Source organism: Mercenaria mercenaria, chromosome 14 (genome assembly GCF_021730395.1).
Source record: "Mercenaria mercenaria strain notata chromosome 14, MADL_Memer_1, whole genome shotgun sequence".
Lineage (NCBI taxonomy): Eukaryota > Metazoa > Mollusca > Bivalvia > Venerida > Veneridae > Mercenaria > Mercenaria mercenaria.
The window spans coordinates 54,591,240-54,603,311 of NC_069374.1; the positions used below are offsets into that span (position 1 = coordinate 54,591,240).

At 32.6% G+C, this 12,072-nt stretch overlaps 1 protein-coding gene across 2 annotated transcripts in view; it reads left to right on the top strand.

The window, feature by feature from the left end:
- The window catches only part of LOC123527538 (putative N-acetylated-alpha-linked acidic dipeptidase), a 301,496-nt gene that overhangs the window by 205,344 nt on the left and 84,080 nt on the right, over positions 1-12,072 (top strand). The window lies entirely within an intron of this gene.

A 12,072-nucleotide genomic window follows, 5' to 3' on the forward strand; every position in this document is an offset into this window, starting at 1 on the left:
AATAAAATGTCAGCGTGCGTGTGGAGGTCTGTCTCCTGCAAAGACATTCAGTGCATGCGTATTAAGTACGTTTTATATGTACATTTTTGGTATGCACACACTCAGGCATTTCCCCTATAATTGTGTTTAACACTGTATTGTAACTATGAAATTGTAATTTGTGCTGTTTATGAGTGAGACTGCTTCTACAATAAACTATGATGGCTGATTTCTGCCATTTCGTGTTGGCGTGTTGGCGGGGCGAAAACACGGCAACACGAAAATGCGACAGAAACCTAATTTGTCGAGTTTTCGTGTTTTTGTGTCGGCGGGGAAATAATAAAGAAATATTCTGGAACCGAGTCAGTAATACATACACTTCGTATTCTTAAAACGATAACTGACATCTGACATTTTATTGTACTGTTTTATAATCTCAAATCTCCTAATGCAGCTTTAGTGAATATAAATAAATTTTGAATTGGCGGTTCTTTCAAATAGAAAGAAAAATGCTCCTAAAACCCTTTGCCACTGGCTTCAAAATAACTCTACATTTTATAAGAGATGTCTGAAAAGAATTTGTCGTGTTTTCGTGTTACGGGGCGAAAACACGACAACACGAAAACTCGACAAATACCTAATTTGTCGAGTTTTCGTGTCGGCGGGTCGAGTTTTCGTGTTTTCGTGTCGGCGGGGCGAAAACACGGAAACTCGACAAATAAATGGCGCCGACACGACATATTTATGTCCGCAAACATGGAAACTCGACAGATAAATTTTTTATGTCGAGTTTTCGTGTTGTCGTGTTTTTGCCCCGCCAACACGAAATGGCAGAAATCAGCCATCATACTAAACAGATTTAAACCCTACATTGGTGTTTATTTCCACGTTGTTTTATGTGTTTGACTTTTTTTGTATTTTATTTACCTCCTGTATGTTATTCTGCGTCCCTATCTGTTACGCATTTATGGACACATTCTTTCTATTTTGCGGCGACTGTGTTCTTAGAATGCGTCTGTTTGTAACGCATATGTGTGCTTGATTTTCCTGTGACAATCAATTCAACATTTTTTACGAAATATGTGGTATATGTTCAGAGACACATGAAAGATTTTAATAATTCAAAAGTTTGTTTTAGGGCGGATTACACAAAATTCGCTGTCATTTTCGTTTCTTTTACAATCAGAAACATACAAGTAACATATTTTTTTATCTAATTTAAGTTCTTGCACATATTTCCTAAAATATGTTACAAGGTGTTTGACCCATCTACGACAAAAGACTAGAAACTAATTTATTATGTTGTAAAAGCAATGATGATTTTTTTTCAACGTATGAATGCAGTCTCATGTGTGATGATTTTTGGTAATTTGGTCATCTTTATGTGAAGTGTTATCATTTATTGTTGGACTCGGCCTCATATCAAATTTCAGAAATCTTGTTCAAAATATTTGCATACAATCAAAATGCAAATGTGACGTTTAAAATTCAATATTAGTGATTATGTATGGCTGTTGGAAAACTGTAGTAGGTTTTAAAATGCAGCAATGATATGGACCAACTTATATTATTGTTGAATTATAACAAAGGATGTTAAGGCTATATGCCTAAAGCTGCAACATTACCAACACTATCCTGTCTTTCATTTATGTTCAAAGAATTCGCCTGTAATTATTTAGTGGTCATTACTTCCTTGTTTTCATATGATTTATGAATATGTCAAGGGATTACTTTGGTTGTGTTTTATTTGCCTAGTTTGATGTGATCTCGTATAACGTTTTAATTAACTTTTCTGCGTATTTGAGCATATAATCTGCTGGGGAGTTTTTTCCGTTGGAAACGGCATATTTGTCCGATCAATGAAGCCCCCGAAATCTTTCACCCCAATTTCCAAACTGCACACTGTTAAGTAAATCTGTAATTTACAAATGTCCTTGTGATAATTATAAGTGATTTAAAAGGAGCATTTGTAGCACATTGTTTGCAATCAATATAGTCTTAAAGTGTTTTCAGAAAATTGAGCTCATAACTTAATAACAAGAATGCGACATGCACTGATAGTATACAGTTGAAACTTGATATCTCGAACTCCCGTATCTAAAATTCCGGCTATCTCGACTTGGCACTTTCAACTGTTGTACCGAAAACATGTGCACATAATACCATCTTAAGCAGAATTTCGGTTATCTCGTAGTAAAACGCTCGACCCCACCCCCGCCCCCCCCCCCCCCCGAAACTTTCTTTTTATTCCATTATTCTTCGGAAGGTTTACGGCAATGACTGGGTAACCAATCGCTTCCTTGTGTCCTTTGTAAGTAGATTGCAGTTGATTATAACATTTATCTTAACTGACAGATGTATCAAACAATAATGATTTATAACTATAAATCTAAAAGAAGACCCAGTTGGAAGCATTGAAAGTAAGTCTCTTTTTCTATTGAGTCTGTTCATGTAAGTTGATAAAATAATGTACGTTCTTCATATCTCAAAACGGCCAAAATATATTTTTAAAATGTTAGCTAATGCAGTGCAAAATTACTTGCTTACTTTTATCTCTATATGTCCAAACTTTTTATACAAGTCTTATTAAAGCTTGAATGTTTCGTTAAACGAGTACCATTACTATAAGGTTTGGTGTATACAAAGAAAAATGAGCTTTTCTGGTATTATAAGCTATAGAAGCATCAACAATCCATCTATTTTGTGAAACATCAAGATGTTTTGACAGCGCATAAACGCAATTTTTAGTCAACTTTACGTGAAGTTTTGTCATTTGTGACATATCAAAAGCGATCCGGTTGATTTTTGCAAACTTTAAGGAAATCAAATCGATTATAAGCGCTCTTTTGCAATTTTCCGTGTAATATGAAATATTTTCATAAAATCCAAATACTCATGTTACGTTTATTCCTTTATTGCGTACCAATAGATTATGCGGATTTGATGACTTCATTTTCCAGACGTGGCTTTTGTATTTGGTTTATTTTGTATTAAACACATTCATTCATCTAAGTTATGAAAGACTGTAGCTATTTAACAAGATGCAAATAAGTTTGTGAAGCTAAATGGAATGGGTATTTCAGATTAATAACATACAATAGAAAGAGGGTTCTCTTAAATCAGTTATTCCAAATTTTGTTATAACTAGAGTTCCATGGCTGCATTTTTTCCAGATACTGTCATGTCTGGGATGCATGAAGCACATGTTAGTCAATATTTATTTTGGCACTTCCGCTTCGTCGTTTTATCTGAGTTAATAAATACTTCTAAAATCCTTTACATGGCATTATTTTTGTGGTTTTGCCTGCTCGGAATGTGGATTTGTGATTTTCAGCTTCGAAGGTCTGAATTGAATTAATTTTGCAAATTGACGCAACTATCAAATCCCCAAAACTTTGTTATCCGTGAATAATTTTTTACATCTTGTTTGTTACTTGCAAGTTTTGTCTTACATCTGAATTTGTACACATTTAAATCTTGTGAAATTTATTTTGAACATGCTTGAAGTTATTAATGTTTTCTCATGTAAAGTAGATTTGCTTAAATGAAGGATATCAGAAAAGAAAATGGTGGGAAATCGTTTTACAGTTTCCAAAGTGGACTCTGTTAATTAACCCTTACCCAGCTGAATTTCTAATATGGACTGGTCCATCATTCAATTTAGGCAGTACCACTTATCATTTATGAAAACATGAACATTTACTTACTGAATAGCGAACAGTGCAGACCATGATCAGCCTGCACGGAAGTGCAGGCTGGTCTTGGTTTGCACTAGTCGCATAGGCAGAATCACTTGCCAACAGTCTGGCTTAAGGTTAACACAAGTGTATTTCTGTAATTTATCGAGTTATATTTTATTTTTATGTGTTATTTAAAGAGGTTTTTTTTAACAAATGTCTCGCAATCTATAAAATCTGAATGTGTTTGTACAATCTAATTTCTGACTGATAATATCTTAATGACGAGATTGATGCATGCATTGATAGTTTAACGGTCCATAAACGTGTTAAAAGCATTAACGATCTATTAGTGCTAAACAATTTAGGTGATTTTGACAGGGTAAGGAATAAATAATGAATATTCAGTGCAGAATCGGTTAAAAGTTAACAACTATAAATCTACACTATTTAAATTTCAGGAGAAGATTTGATAGAAGTTTAGACGACGTGTTACCATGGAAATAAATAAATTAAATTTGAAATGTGCATTTAAATCGTTAAAGTTATGTATAATTAAACAGTAGGATAGGGTCTTTTTTTGATGCATTTTAGTACATTTTAAAAACTGGCTAGAACAAAATTTAAAAGCGACCATCGATCTTTTTTTATATATTTAGTATGTTTAAGAGTTGATACTGTTCAATATATGCTTGCCTTCAGTTTTAGTAGTTTCTTCTCTCAGTGTGATCGAGTATACATTTCTACACTTGCCCTTTTCCTTATGGAAGTCTGTATTGCTTAACGTGGCTTGTCTTGTCGGGTATTTGTTCTTTTTGTCTGAAAAAAAAATGCAAACTAAATGAGTGTTTTAAAACATACGTGCTGTCTTAAACCTAATGAATCACCTTCATTTTGCTATCTTATCACAATTATTAACATGTTATAACAGAACTTTCAGAAACGTTCGCATAAATATGGATGGGTGTTCCTTTAAAGTCATTCAAGGTTACGTAGATGCACGTTGATGGCCAGTCTCTTGACATAGCTCCTTTTTATTGCTTCTTTACAAAAGAAAAGAGTTTGTTTGATTTTCTTTGGGGGGGACTTTGAACATTTTCAATGAATATTTGCATTTCATTATTCATTTTAGACACAGAAATGGTTCCATTTTATGGTAATCAAAGTGTGTGAAGATTGAATAAATGACATGTTTAGGATTTTCTTGCCATTTTTGTATCATAAAATTGTCTGCATAGTTTTTGCTATTACGTGTGTCAAATATATAGATCTCAAAGCAATGTAACGAAAAATTAGTTTGAATGAAAAAAGTGTCCTCACTGGAAAGGTATCAGTTTCAATGTTAATGCAAAATAACGAACTTTAATGCTTTAATAAAGTCTTGCATGCTGGCAAACGCGTTGTTTGCACTTCCACAATATCGCGATACTATATGTGTAGCTTTGGTTACTTCCGTGTTAAGTGTAAACTTACATCTAAGGTTTGCATATTCAGTTGAATCAATTGTATTTTTCAAATTAAGTTTTACACAAAGCGCTTGTTTTGATTAAGATGTGGTTCCTTCAAGTGTCACGAATACGCATTCATCTTAATTTATCATGACCACGTTGTATCCAACATGTATTTTTTCTGCTATTTCATACACTGATTTTGTTGCGGGTGTATCCTGTGAATTGAATGCAAGTCATCTTAAACTGCGTCCTTTAAAAGCTATTATGACCAGTTTTGTTAGCAGTGTACACCCATCATTGGCGTGATCTTGCGGGTTGCGGTTGTAACACATTTGATAAATTATTTTTGTTGTGTTGAGGCGTTGCCGCTGCGTTGATGCGGATTTCTGATTTAAATAATTAGCCAGAAAAGCACTCTATCGATTGTTTATAGTTTTACAGCTAACAGTGTTTTGATCTGACAAGTTGATTATATCTGTCTCAAGATTTTAACTTGTAAGCTTGATGTCCTCAACCTGTATGGATTCTTCTCAAGGAATCCAGTATACTTCGAATTGTAACACTGGATAACAGATGAAAGAAGACTACGTCAAACATGGATTTTAAAAACATTGATGCATAAATAAATTGTAATCAGTTTTTGGTATTGTTGGCGTGGTCTTGCGATTATAACATTATTGTTACATGGTTTTTGTTTTGTTATATAAGAGATATATTGATTTAAATAGTTAGTCAATAAAGCACTCTGTCGATTGTTTCTAGTTTTGCAGCTAACAGTATTTTCATTTGACAAGGGCACTTTTGTCAGCTGAATATATCTGTCTCAAGTTCTTAACTTGTTAGCTTGCTGTCTTCAGTGTGTATGGCTTCTTCTCATTCAAATTGCAACACTGATTAATGATAATGCATAACAGATAAAAAGAGACCACGTCAAGATTTTGATTCACAAGCTAGAAATTGTTACACACCCTTTCCTGTCAAACGGTGATTTACTCTATAATAATAGATAGTCCAAAGCAGTGCATTTCTAGAAGTAGATTATTCATACTGGTTATTCTTGCTTACAATCTGAATTTAATAATCAGCTTTTAAAAATTATATTTGATAACCAGTCAAACATTTTGACATTGTGCGAACAACCTGACAAAATTTTGAAAATATGTTTATGTAAATTAATTGTATTGCTTTCTTAAATATTGAAATCATTAAGGGCCGAATTTGAGCACAATCCTCTTAAACACAGACAACCTCTGCATCAAAAGAATTTTCAGGAATTGAAAGTTTAAAGGTTTTTTTTTTTGTCTATAAATGAAACATAATTATGCTGTAGAAACATATTTATATAAATAGAACCTATAAAAGTGCAAGGCGTGTTGACTATTATTCTGCTAATATGTAGGAACATTAAAAATCTCTATTTTACGCCGTCTCATGCGCAGTTAATAGAGCAGGTCAATATAGATTTCTAATTATAAAGAAAATATATTTTTACTATTCATACAAAACCTATCATTTGAAATATAATAATTGCCCTTTCCTTTGGTCTAAACGCTGGCTCATAATAATGTTGTACATAATTTATGCGCTGAAAAAAGACCAACAGATGCAAAATTTTGAATGAGATAACCATTTCTAAAAAGGTTTGTTCAATATGAGGATTTATCAACCTGCAATTTTGGTCTCGTTCGATACATTTTTTCTAGGTCGGTAAGTCTTCCAGTCAACCTCACTTAAAGGCAATAATTGTTTATTGTACTGGCATTTTATTATTATCAAATGTATGTGTAGATCTAGCCTTTTCTCTGAAAACTTGGTTTTATAACTAAGTTTATGCCAATTTTAAAGGAAAACAAATTAATGTTGTAGTTGTTGCGGTTGTTATCTATTTCTAAGCGGAAGTTTACAGAACCATATATGGCGACAAAACAGCTTTTTGTCTTAGAGTTCCTTATTTATGACATTACTAAGGCTACACTTTATGTGATCATGAAGCTGAGTATTGTCATGGGGTACATGAAACCTTATCATGCTGTACACGACCTGTTCTGCCTTTGCGACTAGTGTAGATCATGATCAGCCTGAACATCCGTGCAGCCTGATCATGATCTGCACTGTTCCCCATTCAGTCAGTATTTTTTGTATGCACCTCTTTTAACAGTTAATGGTACTGTCCATATTGAAAGTTAGACAAGTTCATTATGGAAATTTGGCAGGGTAGGGGTTAATTTAACTGCTAACAAAGCTCCAAAGTGATTGATTTCAATACACCTTCGGATATTGAATAAGTGGACTTCGTTTCTTGGCAGACAAAAATCTTTATAGATAAGTAAAAATATTGATCACCCTCAGAATTGCGGTTTCTTGACATATATGAAAACTGATTTGGCATAGTTATGCCAATCATGCATCAAAGTGCACCAGTTATCCTGTTAAAAGAAACATCTTTATACCAGCGTCTCTGTTATCCATAAAAAAGGATAATCAAATAAAGGAAGCCTTTAATTAGGATGCAGACTCTGGTTTTCTCTAAATTACTGTAGCGTCTGGGTCTCCATTTTACCGCAACATATTACAAATTAAGCAAACACAGGCGAGACTGCGGCTCTATCGTTTAAGCTCAAGAGTGTGTATGCAAATCCAGTTTGTATAACAAGAGTTCTCCAAAATGTTAAAAAAGAGAATTATTTTTAGTAAGATGGAAAATGTAGGCCTGCTTCAATTACACAAAGTTTTTACGCCTCTGTCACTAGAAAAGCTGTCTGCAAAACAAGTAAATTATAACGATATAATATATACGGTAATGAACGGCAGATAAAACGCTTTTTTATCATTCGGTACGGTACCAAAACAGGTTCATCTTAAAAACAGTCCTTTTTCAGACATTCAACTTTCGTTTTACTATAAAATATAATTCAAACTCGTTTTTAAATATAAACACCTACAATCATCTTGTTCAGCTTAAAAGCTTTGATATCAAAAGCAGTTTGAGTAAGAAGTATGCGACGCCAGTTAAATAATTGAAGGTAAAACTGTGATAAAGAAGAAATATGCTTACGTTACAATAGACGCTTATTTAGTTTTGAAATGTAATGACTACATTGGACTATGAAATAACTCTCCTTTAAATATAAGATAATTTGCCGTTCCAGTGGTGAAGCATTTACAGTTACATTGTCAAATGTTCCTGCTTGAGCATTTTACTTTTGGCATTTTTAAAATGAATTAGTATTGACATACTAGTATATGTAAGACATACACTAAAATAACGTGTCCTGTCATTACTATTTTCACAAATAGAGATTTTCAGCTTCAAGTCAATGCATCATCAGTTTATGGAATCAATTCATAGTTCCCTCGGAAAATGCATTAATTCATTATTACAGTCAATATGCCTCACTGTCTTGACAAACACTGACAAATGTTGAAGAATAATGTCTGTTTGAGAATCTGAAATAGCTATAAATGATATACGAGTAACCGATACGAATGTTGAATATCAACTTCAGTCCAATATTGTCTCAAAACACTTTAGGTGCATACATGCAGCGTAAGATACTTTTGACGAAGTATGATAGTAATTACTTTTAACCCCTTAGACCAAAAGCTATCAACGACTAGTAATACTGGATTTTCATGCAGCATGTTTGTGGTTTTTAAAACACTTTTTGCATCATCAGCTGCTCTTGTATTTCTACGGAAGCCTGAATATATATATATAAACATAATAAACCTTATATCTTTATACATTTTGAAATATGTCCCCCCGAAATCTACAAAAAGTAAAATTTAATAAGAAATAACTTTCTGTTTGGAAGAAATTTCTGGTTTCCCTCTATACTCATCTGGCGTTGGTCTGTAAATTTCTCTCAGAAAAGTACAAATTAAGTAATCTTTTTAATATGACTGTGTCTGCCAAGTTCTTAGAGACTGTGTTTAGTCTGTGTTTAGTATATGTTGTGTGTAACATTATTGCATACTCTGAATTATAGAATGATTGCTTACCTCCTTCAAAACCGGATCAGAACTGTACTATTACTGCTCAAAATGATGTCAGTTTTAGCATCTCTGTGTAACTTCCTTAAGATTTAATGGTAAAGAACATAACTTAATGTCATTTTAATAACAATAAACATTCTTTGAACTTACTTGCTACACATATGACTGTGTTTACTTTTGGAACATACTATGTGACTTATCAGAAACGACGAGTTTTACATGTTATATCACCTGTTTTTTTTTTTTTTGTTTTTTTTTTTTTGAAACTTTTAAGAATTGAACAAATTGACTATTCATAAATGAAAGAAGGCACCTGTACTTCCTGTACCCTGTTCGTCATTATCAGGACTTCAAAAAATAAAAGTATACGAGACCGACATTTCGTATTCGAAAATATGTACACATTCTACATATAGTTTATATCAACATAAAGTCAATATACTTATGGTATTAACAGTTCTGTACATCAGGTCTTAAATATTAAACATGATATCAATTTAACTTTTTTGGTAAAATTATACAAAAAAAATGTTGTTTTTTTTAGACTTTTTCGAAGAATTTCTGGCTGTTTTAATGCTATTGGAATAAATGTCGTTCTTTTGGGCATGTTGTTGGTGCATTTGATTTGACTTTACAGTTCCCTTGTGAAGAATTTGAAATTTTGAACTGCGATTTTATAAGAACAGTTCCCCTTTTGTCTTTTGATACATATTTAGTAATAAATAAAAAATATTATTGAATATACTATAAAATTTACGCCCTTAATGAAAAAGTCGAGTATACGCTAAACTGTCATGTATTTGCCGATACAAATTTTCGTTGATACTAAGTATTGTTCTTCTGTTATTGTTATAATGTACTTTCCAGTGGAACTGTCGTAGAAGGTGTCGTAGAAGGTTGCCGTATTGACGGCTATATAATATACTTAGCAGAGTAGTTGAAGTGTTGTTGTTTTTGTTTTTGGAAACTTGGATGTATGATAAAGACAGCAATTTTTCTTTTATCTAAGTGATACGTGAAAAGGATTTGAAATGAGATTCCTTGGTCTTGTCAAAGACCAGTATGCACTTTTTCAGGTAAGGTACATATAGGTTGGTTTTGATAAAAGGATTTATAGGGGCATACCTTTTGATTAACAACGTTTATAAAATTAAATTTATTGTGGATATTTAATGTTCTACTCATTATGTATACTCTGGTATTTTTATTTATTAAGTAAATTAAAACGACTCTACTAATAACTGCTCTTCATGGATCTAATATATATATATAAAACAATATTTCCTCGAACCAACTGAATCGAGCTTTCGTAATCATTAAATGAACCATCTATTGATAAAAGTCCTTACAAAAACAACAAAATTTGTCTGGAGCCTTGCCCCCTTTAAACACAAACATTACAAAGAAGGACAAATGTCCAAAAAGGAAAAACCACATTCCAAGAATGAGGTACCCTGAAATTGAACCGCTACAGCCGTGTAGGAAGATCAAAAATGTGTGCTCACAAATGAAGAGGTAAAGATAACACAAGAATACTGTGGAGAATCGCCTTGAAAAGGTCCAGGGCAATAACAGTACTGCAAAATTTAAACACATGCACAAAACTCGAATTCCAAAGGAAATCATTTCACGTAAAGTTTTCCACCACGCCAACAATTGTTTTATTTCGTAAAAAGGTTTCCCGATGACGAGGTTTCGTGATTAGGCAGTTCAGCAGCAAGGTAGCTACTGTTTCTAGCTTTTACAGTTCCGTAAGATAATCAGGTTTATTGATTGAATCATTACTTATCATAATTTCTCGATGATTACATTCTTCAGTCAAATATTCACGTTGATATAAATCAGAAACTTTAAATAGTTACAAGGAATACAATAGGTATGGATAAGACCAGTTCAAAGTGTACAGTATATTGATTCACCAGATAACATTAAGACTGGAAGTTACCAACTCTTTATTAACGCCATGATTAAATAGGAATTATGTCTTCATTCGTTACATGCTTCATTCTCAGGTTATCATACTTTCGTTGTGAGTTTACGCCAACGTTTTGCATAACTTCACCTCAACTTCATCTCAAATGATAATGGAAGTAATCAATCTTCAAAAACTTGTTTCGTTTGATATTCCATTATTCACTTAGTATTTTCACTTATTCCTATATCTATACTTTTATGATTCCTATTGGACAAACGTACTGGTCTTGTATATACAAAACATGACATTAATGAAACTCGGTCAAAGCATCCCTCTTTAAGAGGCAATTAGTCATTCACAAATGGCATTCACATATGAATTATTAATGAAGTTCTTTTATAATGGTATGTTACGTAAATTTCTGTGGTCTTGTATGAATGTTGATATGAACTACAATCCCGTGGCCTTACACTGACATAAATATAATATCTGTATATCTTATTTGCATATTGCTTCTTTCAAATACAATACTTGAGACATTCTGCAAACAAAATGTAATGGAAGCTATTGATAGAATGTGGGAAAGTAGGTTTGCATTTTTCTTTATAACATTAAGGTTGGAAAACGAATAGTTTTCTTTCTAAACGAATCTAGGAAGGTGGTTTGTGCAACAATCACTACTTACATGAGGTTGTATGTTTTTTCATTTTTGCGTCGTATAGATGTTTACCGGGTTTTATAAGAAACGTAGACATGTCTGAAATTCTCAGATACAGTTAAATGAATATTTGCATTTAATCAATAACGAAAATCGGTATCACTTCTGATTACTTTTTCTGTATGTGTTAATATATGTCAAATGTGTATTGTGATATAAGAAGAAAAAACAGCATGTACGTGAAATCATTACTGCATATCAAATGGTTTAAGCTTTATGTATATTATAAAATATGTTAAAATATTCTTTGGAAGCACTTAACTCAACTAAGCTACATGATAGCATGATTTGATTGAGTTATAAAACTTATAAAACAATTGTTAAATATTTTACTAT